General features: G+C 40.7%; 1 protein-coding gene across 2 annotated transcripts in view; it reads right to left on the reverse strand.

Moving 5' to 3' along the window:
• The window catches only part of LOC150082000 (protein meiotic P26-like), a 263546-nt gene extending 262729 nt beyond the window's left edge, over nt 1–817 (reverse strand). For both annotated transcript variants that reach the window (XM_090379044.1, XM_090379043.1), the window contains exon 1: nt 697–817. The gene's annotated coding sequence lies outside the window, so the exon portion shown is untranslated. The remainder of the gene's footprint in view (nt 1–696) is intronic.
• Nucleotides 818–13906: the final 13089 nt, after the last annotated feature.

A 13906-nucleotide genomic window follows, 5' to 3' on the forward strand; every position in this document is an offset into this window, starting at 1 on the left:
AAAATTTTCTAGAAACATATAAGGGAAAAGTAATAATAAAAACTGAAGCAAATAGAGCCTACTCAAAAACATTCACAATATACCGAAAAATATTTAACAAACCGGAGGTGAGGGTTGAAAAGAAATTCCGATGCTACCACAACTATTAAAAAAAAAAATTAATATAGTATTATTATAAAATTCTATTTATCATGTGATGCACTAATCCACGTAACCCCCATTAATGGATGCAAAAGATTCCATGTAACCTTCATTCATTTCTTTAAATTATTTCATCTAAATATATATTTACTTTATTTACCAAATTTCAGGTAATGGGAATTGGCTAATAAGTAGACAAAATTATGCTGGATTTCTTGAATTAACATTCAAGCAATATAAAAACTGCAAGGAGAAATGAACATGTATATCACACAAGCAATGAGAGATGATAAACATTAATTTTCTGGTTTAATTTTGCAAGTTTCAAAAATCACACATATAAATAATAAAATATATCAAACAACTATATTTTATTTTGTTCGCCAAGCTGGTTCATTCTACGATGGCCTTTTTTTTTTTTTTTTTTTTAAATATGTAAACGCCTAAATCAAGGTTTAAGCCTACTTTTTTAAATGCTACAGCTTATTATACGAGGTGGTAAAACCAGTTAATTGGCAATATATGTACTGTAACAACAATTTAATGGTGCATTACCTTACTTAATTCATGCAGGATCGCAACCACAATCGCCACCACACTTACATGTGTGCATTAAGTAAAAAAACAAGATATTTACAATGAAATGTTTCCAATACAGAAACGACGTTTTGTTACTAGCAATGTTCAAATTTACTACTGCGCAACAAGTTTAAGCGCAGAACACCGATCATTTCCGACAAATGCCGAAGCAAAAATGGCCTTGTAATTCAATCTAAAAGCAATCTTTTGGCCAAGGGTCAAGAGAATGTAATCGTGTACTGTTTACTCGTTTTATTCCCAAGCATAGTTCCTTTTCAAATCGATTACGCAATTTTCACAGAAATAACATTTGTGGTTATATTTTGTTAATTATAACATACTGTTGGTTGTATTAAACAGCACTAAATTAAAAAATACATTTTTTAATTTAGCGCTCTTGCGCATATCGTAAGAGTGCTACGGCTTATGCCACTCAGAAACCTGAATGGCCAAGTTCTTAGGTTCTTGTTTTAGAACTGCGTACTGACTTAGTGATTCTGATATAAGTCCATTAGGGGCAGCTGGTGCCGCTGTTGTGATCAGAAAGATCTCCAGTGTACTTGCATTTATGCTGTGTTGTTGTTGTTGTTTTCGCCAAAGCAACTAAGGCTATGACACGTCAGGTTGTTGTTGTTGTTGTCGTCGTCGTTGTTGTTGTTGTTGTGTTGTTGTTGGATCTTAGGCATATCAACAACTTAGGCTATATTTTGTCATATATTTGGGTCCGTAAATTGTGTGTGTGTGTGTGTGTGTGTGTGTGTGTGTGTGTGTGTGTGTGGTTGACATTCCTGTTTGTGTGTGTGTGTGTGTGTGTGTGTGTGTGTGTGGTTGATTTGCCTGTTTGCTGGACGAAAAACCCAAGTTTCCTGGGAGAAAAACCATGCTACCCTGGTTTTTCTCCCAGGAAAAAACAATGAGACTAATTCAACCACGTTGTGAAAAAGGCCCATAAAAATTCCTCACGTCATAGACGGGATCCGAGCTTAGGTCTTTTCCCCGGGGTGAGGAGGACGGGCGATTCTACATCGGGTGGAAAAGGTCCGGGTTCGAATCCCGTCGATATTGCGAGCAGCTTAAATGGGCTTTTTTCATTCCGTGGCTGAGTTAGTGAGTCTCAGGCGTAGATAGCAAGATTTTTTTCCAAAAAACTGAGATTTTTTCGTCCAGCAAAACAGACAAATCGACCAGAGAACACACGCAATTTACAGACAAAATAAATATATTAATATTATTATTATTAGCTGTATAGTGCAAGGAAACCTGAAGCTTATGCTGCACCAGCCAAAAAAAATTTCCCGAGTTGCCCTATGAGAGAGAGAGTGTCAGAAGTAGAAGTGAATCACCAAGCAAGAGAAGAATGATGATATCCAGCTCACGACCCTGGGTATACCAAGCCAATACTCACCAGTCGTGAGCCCCTGGAGTTGTGGGTAGATGTAATCATTTACGGGTGACCCTAATATTATAATTTGTTTTTGTTGTCGTTTATGCTCCAGGGGTATCTGAGCGGTACACAGTGGTATTGTCAACGTCCTCCCTACACGGGGTGGAAAAGGCCCGGATTCGAATCTGTCGATAATGCGAGAAACTTTAGTCTGCTTTTTTCACTCCGTGGCTGAGTTAGGCGATCTCAGAAGTAGAAAGCAAGGTTTTCCCACAGAAACTGGGCTTTTTTCTTCCAGCAAAACAGGTAAATTGACTAGAGAACACACGCAATTTACAGACACAAAATACGGGTTTATGTAATGAATTACGGGTGACCCTAATATAATAATTTGATTTTTTTTATACTCCAGGACAACCACATAAGTTCAGAAGAGTTCACATGATATATATAGAGAGAAAATAAAGAACATCACCATATTTAGTAGTCATGTAGGCTTGAATCACGGTCACAGTACCGTGTATACTTCTGCATACTCACACTTCATAACTTCGCCGCTGATGCCTGGTGTGCCTGTTTTACTGGGTGAAAATACCGGGACTGTGCAATCCCGCCACCAGAATAAACCATAGTATTTTAAAAAAATATAAAAATTGCTGCTGGTGGGGGGTAGGAGCGATTGGTAGTCGAAAGACGCAAACAATTTTTTTCAGGGCGCTCCCTCTACTTATTTTTAACTACAAAAAAGAACAAATAACTAAGTCACGTGAAACATTTTAGTGAATAAATTATAAAACTAATAATTTATGTGTGACCATTATCAGTGTGCCTTACTATTCAAAATATGAATATGTAATGTATTGGCAAATTACTTCTCAGTTTCTGAAATATTCATTTCGGAATTGACAAGTCAGTCAATATGATGCATTTTTCAGGTAATGTTCACACATTTAATTCGTGAAACGGCAGCGCCACTGTACAACTACTCAAGTTTTAGAGAACTACCGATAGATGGCAAGAGTGTGTATCTTCAATAATACGCTGACACAATAGCTAGTTCTGATATTTTCTTGTAGTTGCAAAGTGGTCTTAAGTTAGGTGCTCTTAGCGTGACCCGTTTTGTGAGCTGCATGATGAAAAATGGGAAGATTGAGCACCTTTTGGTTATTCTCTATGGCGTTTGATGTGGAATGAATGCTACTCTTTCGTCTTTGGCCACCACAAAGACTTAGAAAGAAATGGTTTCAGGGTTGCCTTCTATAAATAGGTTCATCAATGGCAAAAATACACACTTGGCATGAAATTATTTTAAAAAAAAGAAGAATTACCCTCAGTAACAAATACTAAAACTAGTATTAGTCACACTGACCCAGCAGGTCGAAAAGCTGAGCCTTTTGCAATTACTAATGACCTTGCACAGATTGTTCATTTACCTACAAGAATACCGGACAATCCTAATCATACAGCCAACATGCTTGATCTTTTTCTCACAAACAACCCATCTAAGTACACGGTCGAAGTGAGTGGTCCTTTAGGCACCTCAGATCACAACTTGGTGATTGTCTCTTCCCCAAGGGAGCCTTTATCTCATGGCTATTCCAAACATCTTGTTGTTTGGCATTACAAGAATGCAAAATGGGATGACCTGCGAGATTTCTTTTCCTTGGTGGGATTATTGTTTCAAAACTTCTGATGTCAACGTTTGCTCAGATCGTGTTAGTGAAATTATTCTTCTAGGGATGAAATTCTTTATTTCACACTCCACCTTAAACTCTCGTCCTTTTTTCTAAACTTTGGTTTTTCAATAAATGTGCTAAGGCTGTTCAAGAGAAAAACTTTGCTTATCGTAATTGGCTTGTTTCCCAATTCTTCAGTTTCATTTTCTGCCTACACCAGAGCTTACAACAATTGTAAAGCATTTATTAATCAGTCCAAACTAGAGTTTGAACAGGCTATGAGTAGAAAACTTGCTTCTTGCCCTAATGGTAGCTCAGCATTCTGGTCTCTTGCCAAAACTATTGGCCGCAACTTTTGCCAATCTCTGCTCCCACCTCTGTCAAAACCAGATGGTTCTGTTGTCACTTCAGCCGAGGATAAAACTCACCTGTTAGCATCCCATTTTTCTTCCAACTCATGTATTAATGATCTTGGCAAAACACCTCCCACCATTCCCAAGACACTCTATTCGATGCGTCCACCATTCCCAAGACACTCTATTCGATTTAGTCTTCCGTCAAAAGGATGTCAGGAGAATTTTGACGAATCTTCATGCTAAGAAAGCTTCAGGACCTCATGGCACTTCTCCACTTGTTCTCAAAACCCGCGCTCCTGAACTTACTCTGCCTTTTTTCACTTTCTTATTCCAAAGGTGCTTTTCCTTCTGCTTGGAAATTTGCTCATATCCAGCCAGTTACTAAAAAGGGTGGCAGATCCCTCCCATCTAATTATCATTCCCATTGCAATTACTCTTTCTAAAGTAATGGTGAAATCAATTAACCGCCAACTCTTAAACTGCCTACAAACCTTCCGTCTGATCAACGATCGCCAGTATGGATTCCGTCAGTGTCGATCCACTGGTGATAATCTGGCTTATGTTACCCATTTAAGGATAAATTCAATGGAAAAGTTCTGTAAAACACAAGCGGTTGCGCTTGATATTTCAAAGGCTTTCAATCGGGTTTGGCATAAAGGTCTTCTAAAGAAACTTCCATCTTATGGTTTGCCAATTGTATTTTGTAATTAGTTATCCAGTTTTCTCTCTGATCGCTCTCTGAGGGTAATGGTAGATGGCTCTCTGTCTTCTAACTTCTCCACTAATGCTGATGTTCCCCAAGCTTCTTTCCCCCCACTCTTTTCCTCTTGTATATTAACGACCTGCTTCCATTGACCGGAAATCCTATCCATAGTTTTTCTCATTATACAACATTGCATTCCACTTTCCATTTTGAGAAACCTTGCCCTGCTCAATCAGTTTCAACTTCTACCCATTTCTTAAATGCTGATCTCCAGGTAATTCTATAGTGGGGCAAAGACAACTTAGTTGATTTCTAAAACTCAGTCTTGTCTTATATCTTGCAAAAAGGATTCTTCTGCTCCTATGCTTATCTTTGGTGACACTCCGATTTTTAGACAAAATGATATATCTCTTTTGGGGATTACCCTGACTTCGAATCTCTCTTGGCACAAGCATTATACAAATATTGCTTCCTCTGTATCTAAAAAACTTGGTTTTCTCTTTCGCTCTCGGCGTTACTTTTCTTCCAAACAGCTGTTCACTTTGTACAAATCGCAAATCCGCCCTACAATGAAATATTGTTCCCACATCTGGGATGGTGCAGCCAAAACCTCTCCTAGGCTTCCAGATTCCATTCGGAAGAGGGCAGTTAGGTTAATTAATGACTCCTCTCTAATAGAATCTCTCTACTCATAGTCTCATAGATGTACTGTTTCTGCTATATGCCTTTTCTACAGATACTTCCATGGACACTGTTCTTCTGGATTAGCTTCTATTATTCCCGCTCTCTTTTTCAAAACAGTCCGAACACGTGCCGCCAGCAGCCAAACTCCATTTACAGCTGCTGTTTTCTGGAAGAACCTTCCTTCGTGTGTATTTCCTGAAAATTACAGTCTACAGAAGTTCAAGTCTAATGTCAACAAATAACTTCTTTCGTCTTCTCAACCTCCAACCCAAGCACGGTTCTAAGTATTATAGGTCTAATACCTAATATCTAATACCTCTCTTGTTTGGGGTTTTCATACAAAAAAAAAAAAAAAAAAAGAATAAAATGATACAAGGAAGCCTAAGACTTATGCTGCACCAGCTAAAAAAGAGAAAGAAAGAGTAATATCTTTCTACACATTAAAATAATTATCCTCCTAATGGTATTTATTCAGCCAGTGGGAGAAGAGAAATGCTGGTTATGCGGTATTACGCAATAGGAGCTTGTTTTACTGTGCCAAAACAAGCTTCTGTTTAAGTGTGATTACGCGCTATGTTTATCTAACTTGTCCACGCTGTACTATTCTTGATTTCCATATGTAAAGTATATATTTAAATAAACTAAATGGAATAAGGCATAAAATTTTAAGAGTTTAAGATTCTATATCTATATAATATCGGTTAGCAACACCATAGACAACTCTTAAAGAAAAACTACGATCGTAGTGTGAAAGGCACCCACCGATGAAAAGCCAACTAGCTTTGAAACGGTGCCGTCTGAGTGGTGGTGGTACCCACCGAGAATAAGTGAAAATAGTCTTCTCCATTAGTGAAGAGTTAATTATTCGAGGTAGTGCAATACACGGTAACTATTTGAGGAAGGATGAGCACAATATGAGATACAGATGAAATATGCCTTTTACACTACTATGAAAAACATTACTCTTAAAGAAAACCTACTGTGGTAGGTTTTCTTTAAGAGCTGTCTATAATGTATCTACACCGATATTATATAGATATAGTAACCTATTTATGTATTCCTAGCTGAGAAAGAGACACACACACAAAGTCGAAAGTTTCTGTAAGTATTTTATTTTATTTTATCAAAAGAAGCAAGCGCAGCGAGCAGGGGGACAAAAGCCCCTATTAATAATAATAATAAAATTGAATTAAATAAATAATAAAAGAAAAGGAAATAGACAACCTATGCATTTTCCTCCTCACGTAGGTAACTGTCCAGCTGACATTTGAATTTTCCCAAACTGTCAGCCTCAACCACGAATGTCGGTAACATATTCCAGTAATTTATAACTCGCTGGCTAAAATAAAACTTCTTGCATTCCAGTCCAAACATCTCCTCCTGTAACTTGAATTTATGGCGCGCAGTTATGGAAGAATTTATAATTGTGAAAATGTCGACCTCGTTCGTTTTACTCATACCTCTCAGAGCCTTACACACCTCACTTAAGTTTCCTCTAAGGTGCCTAGTTTCCAAGCTCTGCAACCCAATATTCGAAGTCTTTCCATTAGTATTAGCATTAGTAAAGGCACATGATGGAAGAAAGCAAGCTTTTATAGCAACAGCCAAAAAAAAAAAATAAAAACTCCATCACCTTTTCATTTCACCCATCCACTTGCTCCAAACGTTTATCTAGTTCTGCTTTGAATCTATTTAAGCTATCAACTTCTACAACGACAGATGGAAGTCTGTTCCAACAATCAACTACCCGCTGGCTAAAGGCAAACATCCGCACATCTATCCTACAACCGTCTTTCCTCATTTTGAATTTATGTCCTCTCAGGCGATTATTCTGAGCAAGAGGAAGAGTCCCATCAGCACTGAGCACGTTCAAACCATTCAAGGTTTTGTACATCTCAATCAGATCACCTCGCAGGTATCTAGTATCCAGACAATGTAATTTGCAAAACTTAAGCCTTTCTTTGTAAGAGCACCCTTTGTTCCATTCACTAATCTTGTTGCCCTTCTCTGTACTTGTTCCAGCAGCCCTACATCCTTCTTAAAATGAGGCTTCCAGACCTGTAAAGAGTACTAAGGTGTGGCCTGACCATTGCCTTATACAAGGATATAATCATTTCCTTATCCCTGCTAGAAAAATTTCTGTATATCATTGACAAGACACCATAAGACCGTCTAACAAGACTCTTGAAGACCGTCTGCACTGCTCAGAAAATTTCATATCTGCATGCACAATCACCCCCAGGTCCCTTTCATTCTCTACACTGTCAGTGCAGTACTTCACAGTTGATCCGTTGCTCTGGGATTACTGCTTCCCATAGGCAGTACTTTACATTTGTCAATTTTAAACTTCAGTTGCAACCTCTCAGCCCACATGTTCAGCTGACCTTTGAATTTTCCCAAACTTGACCGTTTGGGAAAATTCAAAGGTCAGCCACCTCAGACCTCAACCATCCATGTAGGTTAATTACGAATGACTTCGAACGCCCTTTTGCCGATCTCACCAGGCGAGTTACCTGTCTTTGGACCCTTTCAAGAAACTCAATATATTTTTTTAGGTGCAGTCTCCATACTTGAACACAGCATTTCTAGTGTTGTCTCTATTAGCAAATGATTGATAAATCATCGATAGAACACCATGGGCCTTCCTTGCAACCTGTCAACAACGTCCGAAGAACATGTCTGACAGTATCCGGACACACAAGTCCTATACCTCCACTAGTGACTTTAGTTCAACTCTACCAAATGTATAAGTAATTTGGGGCTACTCTACCTCAGGTGTAAGACCTTGCACTTTGTTGGATTAAAGCAAAGCTGCCACTTTTCTGAATATCCCTGAAGTCTATCTAGGGCATTTTGAAAAAGCTCTGCTTGGCATTGATCATTAACTACTCTACCAATCTTTACATCACCTGTAAATTTAAATATCACGACCTCTATCCCTTAATCAATGTCATTTAAGAAAATCAAACGCAACAGTGGTCCCAAATCTGATCCTATACTGGGGAAGTCCACTGATACTGGGGAAGTCCACTGCTTACATTAACCCAATCTGAGGAATAACTATTTATCACAACCCCCCTGCCTTGAAACCATCCTGCTATTCATCTAAGGATTTTCCCTGCGATTCCAACCTGTTCCAGCTTATAAAATAACCGCCCATATGGGACTGAGCAGCGGTGAAACTAGAAAAAGTGGGCCCCAATGCAAAGTTTATTAAGGGTCCCCTGAATATTTTTGTTTTGGTAAAAATAAAAAATAATATTACAACTGAAAACGTGATACTCAGTAATACTCAGAAATATTATAAGTGCAATAGTAATACTATACTGAATAATGATTACCCCTGAAATGGTCCTCTATTTGTCTTTTTCCCCCTTACAATCACAAATCCTTAAAAATTGCCCTAGAAGCGGCAGCTATCTAGGGCATTTTTTTTTTTTTTTTTTTTTTTTTGGCTGATGCTGAATAAGCTCATTCGCTTGCTTTCTTGGATCACATTCCTCCATTACTACTACTACTACTACCACCTCTATTCACTGCAGTTTCGCTTGTGTGTGCAGCTAGCTAACAATAAACATACTTCGTGTGAAAAAAATTATTATTCGTACACATCGTAAATTTTATTATAAACATAACTAAAAAATAGACATTTTTACTCAATTAAATATTTTTCTATTTCCGGCAGCAGGGCCGTGGACCCCAAAGCGCCGCATTTGCTGCATTGCAATAGTTACACAACCACTGGCTATGGAGTTAAGAAAGCGTCGGGGGGGGGGGACTGAAGTCTTGGGGGAAAGCCAGAAATATGGTGTCAATACAGAAGACGACCCAGGTATTTTTTCTTTAATAATAATTAAAGTCATCTGCCGTGCATTGTGTATTATGTCAGTAAATTTTTGCGTGTGTTCTCTGGTTGATTTGCCTGTTTTGTGGACAAAAAACCCGAGTTTCCGAGGGAGGAACCTTACTATCTACGTCTGAGACCGATCTGATGATCAGATCCCGTCCGGTGATCTGTCAAGTAGTTGTGGGCGCATGGCATTGTGGTCACAATTCGAGCAACCCGGTCCTGTAGATTGTCAGCTTGTACTAGTGTCTCTATCCGATTAAGTTAACTTGGGTAAAAGTCCTGTCCAAAGTGCAAGGTTGAGTCTATCATTTAGTCTGCGTCTCGTCAGGGTTTTAATCAAGCATGGGTCGTCGACTCCTCCAGGTTTGTTCCTTCAGGTGCAGGTAGGTTGTATGTGCTGGGTGTGGCTTTGTAATTTAGTTTTGTCACTGTCCAAAGCCTAGGTGTCGGCACAGAAGGTCCTAGTTAGTGTTCCCTAGGGATTGCGTTTATGGTTCTGAGTCTGGTGAACAGTTCTTGCGCATATTTAGTCAGGGCCTTATATTCCTCCAGTGAGTACAGTAGATGCATCTCTTGGTCCTTTGGCAGGTAAGTGATTTCCGTTATTAGCCTGCAACGGTGGTCTTCGCAGTGGGTGCAGTGATGCATGATGTGAGTCCACATTTCAGAATCCCGCAAACGCAGCGTGGATCGTTGAAGATCCTCAAGGAGTTGTTTCGCATTAAATGCTCAGTGATCCGTTAGCAGGTAGATCGTGTAGAGGGCAGTTTGCCCACAGCGTCCATGAGGTTTCTGAGAGAGTAGGTGGTTAATAACTCTGTTTTAAGTCGTATTGTATGGGCATACCAAAGATTACTGCTCCATAGTGCCTGCAGATTGTTCCATGCAGGAGTTTTCTGAACAGCTTACTGACTACATATAGCAGGGCAATTAGTCGATAAGACCCTGGCAGTGCAGATGTTTTGGAAGATTTTAAGATCAATTTCACGTTTGCAGCCCTCCATTGTGTTTGTACAGTACCAGCCTGGAGGCAGCAGAAAAGAGAGAAGCAATTCCGGTGTGAATTGTGGAACTTTCATTATGATCTCCAGTTCCAGTTTGTCTGGGCCGGGGCATTTTCTGTTTTTGATGAGGGTTGTAGCCAATTGTAGTTTCTCCAGGGTAAAGGCTGTTGCTCCATGTCATATGCCTCGTTGTCGGCGCAGATTTGCAGCTGCTCTGGAAACATCGGGGTATCTGTGTCTGAACAGATGTTGAGTATGGATGGGTCCCATGCAGTGATGAGGGCGCCCTGAGGAGTCCTTGTGGTGGAGATAACTTCATCTCTGGAGAGTTTGTTTGTGGTGACTCTGTACACCACTCCCCAGGGATACGTGTTTCCAGTTGTACCAATCAGTGTCTCCCAAGCTTTGCACTTACTTTTTGTTATTAGATCGGTATACCTATTCCTCGATTGTCTATAGAGCTGTCTGAGGGCCGCGACTTCTGCAGCCGGAATTATTTTATCCTCTTTATCGCTTCCCATCTCAGGTATTTCTTATTTTTTGTTCTTGTTAGTTGTTGGCGCATCGACTTCTGTGGCCATAATGCACCTCTCAAGGTTTTTGCACTACTCTGATCCAAGCCGGAGGCGGAATTCGAACCCGCGACCTTTGAGTTGCCAGGCAGTCACTTTACCCACCCGGCTAGCCCGATTGGCATCTCGGGGATCGATATCCGTGGTCCACCATGGTACTGACCCTAGTGTAGGTTTTTGCGTTTCATCGTTGTTTCAGTGGTGCTAATTATTATCCTAGTGACTTTGCTTTGTGTATCATTTGGATCAGTTCGGTGGTTTATTTTGGCCAGGTGTCGTGTCACAGCAGGCATTAGTAGCTCTCGGAAGAGGTTCCAGTTGGGGTTTTTAATACTGAATCGGTTTTGCATTTGTTTTGGCACCGGTGATCTAGCAAGAGATCATCTGATTCAGTATGTAACCACTCTGTGGTTGGATGTAATTCATTGCATATCCAGTGATGTTCCCGGTTGCTATGGTGACATCGATATTCCCCCCCCCCCCGACAGAGTGTTATTGAACGTAGCCAGATGATGAGTTGATTCAGTGTTACCAATGGCGAGTTTGCAAGGTAGTCCTCGAGACGTTGTCCGTTTCTGGTTCGCCTGTCCAGGGTGTGGCTGTACCAGGCTGGGGACCAACAGTTCACATCAACCCCCACAATAATCCTTTGATTGGGAAGAGTGTCGAGAAGAGTCTGGAGATACCTTGTGGTGAACGAGATTTCCTCCCCTGGCCTGCAGTACAGCACCACGACGTAGAAGGGAGCCAAAGGAGTTAGGATGTATGCACATGCGGACCAGGCCGTGCATACCTGAGTTATTTTTGTTACTGTGTAGTTTGGGTTGTGGACCGCGGTGGCAATCCACAGGTGTCCTCCTCAGATTGTCTATTTTGTTATTGGGCAGCCGCGTACCATTTTGGAGTGCGTGTACAGCTCCTGTAGTGCCACGGAACACGGTCAGTGTTCCCTTGGTGCCGTTTGATACTAAACACACTCTACAGTACCAATATATCTGCATTTTCTTCCTCTGCTTTTGTTCTGAGTTGGTTGGCCACTGTTCTGGCCCACTGCGCATTTGGCTGGAATATGGTTATCTTTTCGGCGTTTATCCATAATTTATCCTCATTTGGAAAGAATTCTTAGCTCTAAGGTAAGTTGGACTTTTTGGGTCCCTGATGGAGTGGATGTTTTCCAATTTTAGACTGCACGAGTAGCACAGTGGTATCACCGTCCTCCCCACACTGGGTGGAAAAGGCTCAGGTTCGAATCCCGTCGATGACGCGGGGAACTTTAATAGGTTTTTTTTCAGTAGGTGGCTGAGTTAGTCGGTCTCAGGCGTAGCTATCAAGGTTTTTCCCGCCAGAACTGGGTTTTTTTCATCCAGCAAAACAGGCAAATCGACCAGAGAACACATGCAATTTACAGACACAAATGTAGGTTATGTAAGAAATTACAGTTGACCTTAATATAATAATTTGAATTGAAATTTGTTCCAATTTTAGTGACGTGCAATTTGCGCATACCGGGTCCTGTTCCTTGTTGGTGCAACTATTAAAGTAATGGCCACTTCCAGAGCAGTGCCCGCAAGTGAGCGTGGTATGTGCATTGTGACCGAACCTACAGCACCTGAAGCATTTAGGCACGGTCAGTGTTCCCTAAAACGATGCTTATCCCATCTATGTACAATCTAGTTTGATTCTTGAGGATCTCAAGCAGCAGGGGCCAATTCTATGACTCAGTTTTTATTTGCCTCGGTTCTTGGTTTGATTGTATTTGGGTAGTACAAGATTCTGTTCTTGCAGTTCTGGAATATCCTTTAGATTTCTTGCAGTTATCGCCGTGGTCAGCTGCTCTAGTGTAACCTCTTTGTCGATGTCGAAGATAATGATGGAGGGACCTTTTGTCCTTGGCGACTCTGCAGAGAGCCCAAGAATAGCTATCTTATAGTTTGAGAGGATTGCTTACACATCTTCGTTTGTGTCTGTTTCTGTGATTAGCCCGACATTTCGGGTTTTTCTTATAGATTTTATTTTTGTGGTCTTAAATTCTTCCTTAAGCTCCTTCATTACCTTGGTTTTGCAGTCTTTACTGGTGCAGACGCTATCCTCCTCAATAGATCTGAGGACCACGAGATTTGGTGTCTTCAGTTTAAGCCTCCTAGGCTAGGTTGCTCTTTGAGGCCCCCCCCCGCAACTGTTCGTTTGCTCCTCAGCATTTCAGCCTATGTGGGAACCCACTGTGGCATTTGTTTTGTCCCACTTTCTTCAAAGGCTTCAAGTTTTACCTTAGCCCGGTCACATTCTAGATTGGTCTGGTAGAGTATTATCTCCAGTTTGGACAAAATGGTGAATATTTTTCCCGTAAAACCGCTGTGATTCTACTACTGATTCTTTTAATACGTCTTCTAAGGTTGTTTTAAGTATCAGTTTTATCCAAGACGGTGCCTTCTGGGGAGTAGTGGCTCAAGTTTTTGGTTTCTTTGCTAGGGTCAGTTTGAGAGCACGGAGTTCCATGGATGTTTCTACTTTCCTGCTGGCTTCTGGTTTCCCCTGTCAGATTTAGGCATTGTTCTTATTTTTCCTTTTCAGAGCAGGGATAGGTTTTGTGACTACAGCTTCCTCAATAAGGTCAACACCTAGATGGGTGTCTCACTGCATTAGTTGCTCAGCAGGCCCTGATTTTCCTGCACTTCCACAGGCATCTTTGATCAGAAGTCAGAAAATCGAGACGATCTGGATTAAAGAGAGGGTTGTGGATAGCTTGATAGAGCTATCAAAATGGTGAAGAATGAGATGTGCGACAAGTCAATAGCCCCAACAGGTGCTGAGTTACAGCCTGGTGAATTTGGGCTTACTCCCTACTGGTCATGGGGGAAAGGCGACCAGTAGGTGGTAGATGACTTTCATCAACCGGTGAAATACCACCATGTTGCTTATTGGAGGCTTGAAGTGGTGAAACCCATGTTTAGTCTCTA

The sequence above is a fragment of the Mastigoproctus giganteus genome, chromosome 8 (genome assembly GCF_048544385.1).
Source record: "Mastigoproctus giganteus isolate SK-2022 chromosome 8, ASM4854438v1, whole genome shotgun sequence".
Taxonomy (NCBI): Eukaryota; Metazoa; Arthropoda; class Arachnida; order Uropygi; family Thelyphonidae; genus Mastigoproctus; species Mastigoproctus giganteus.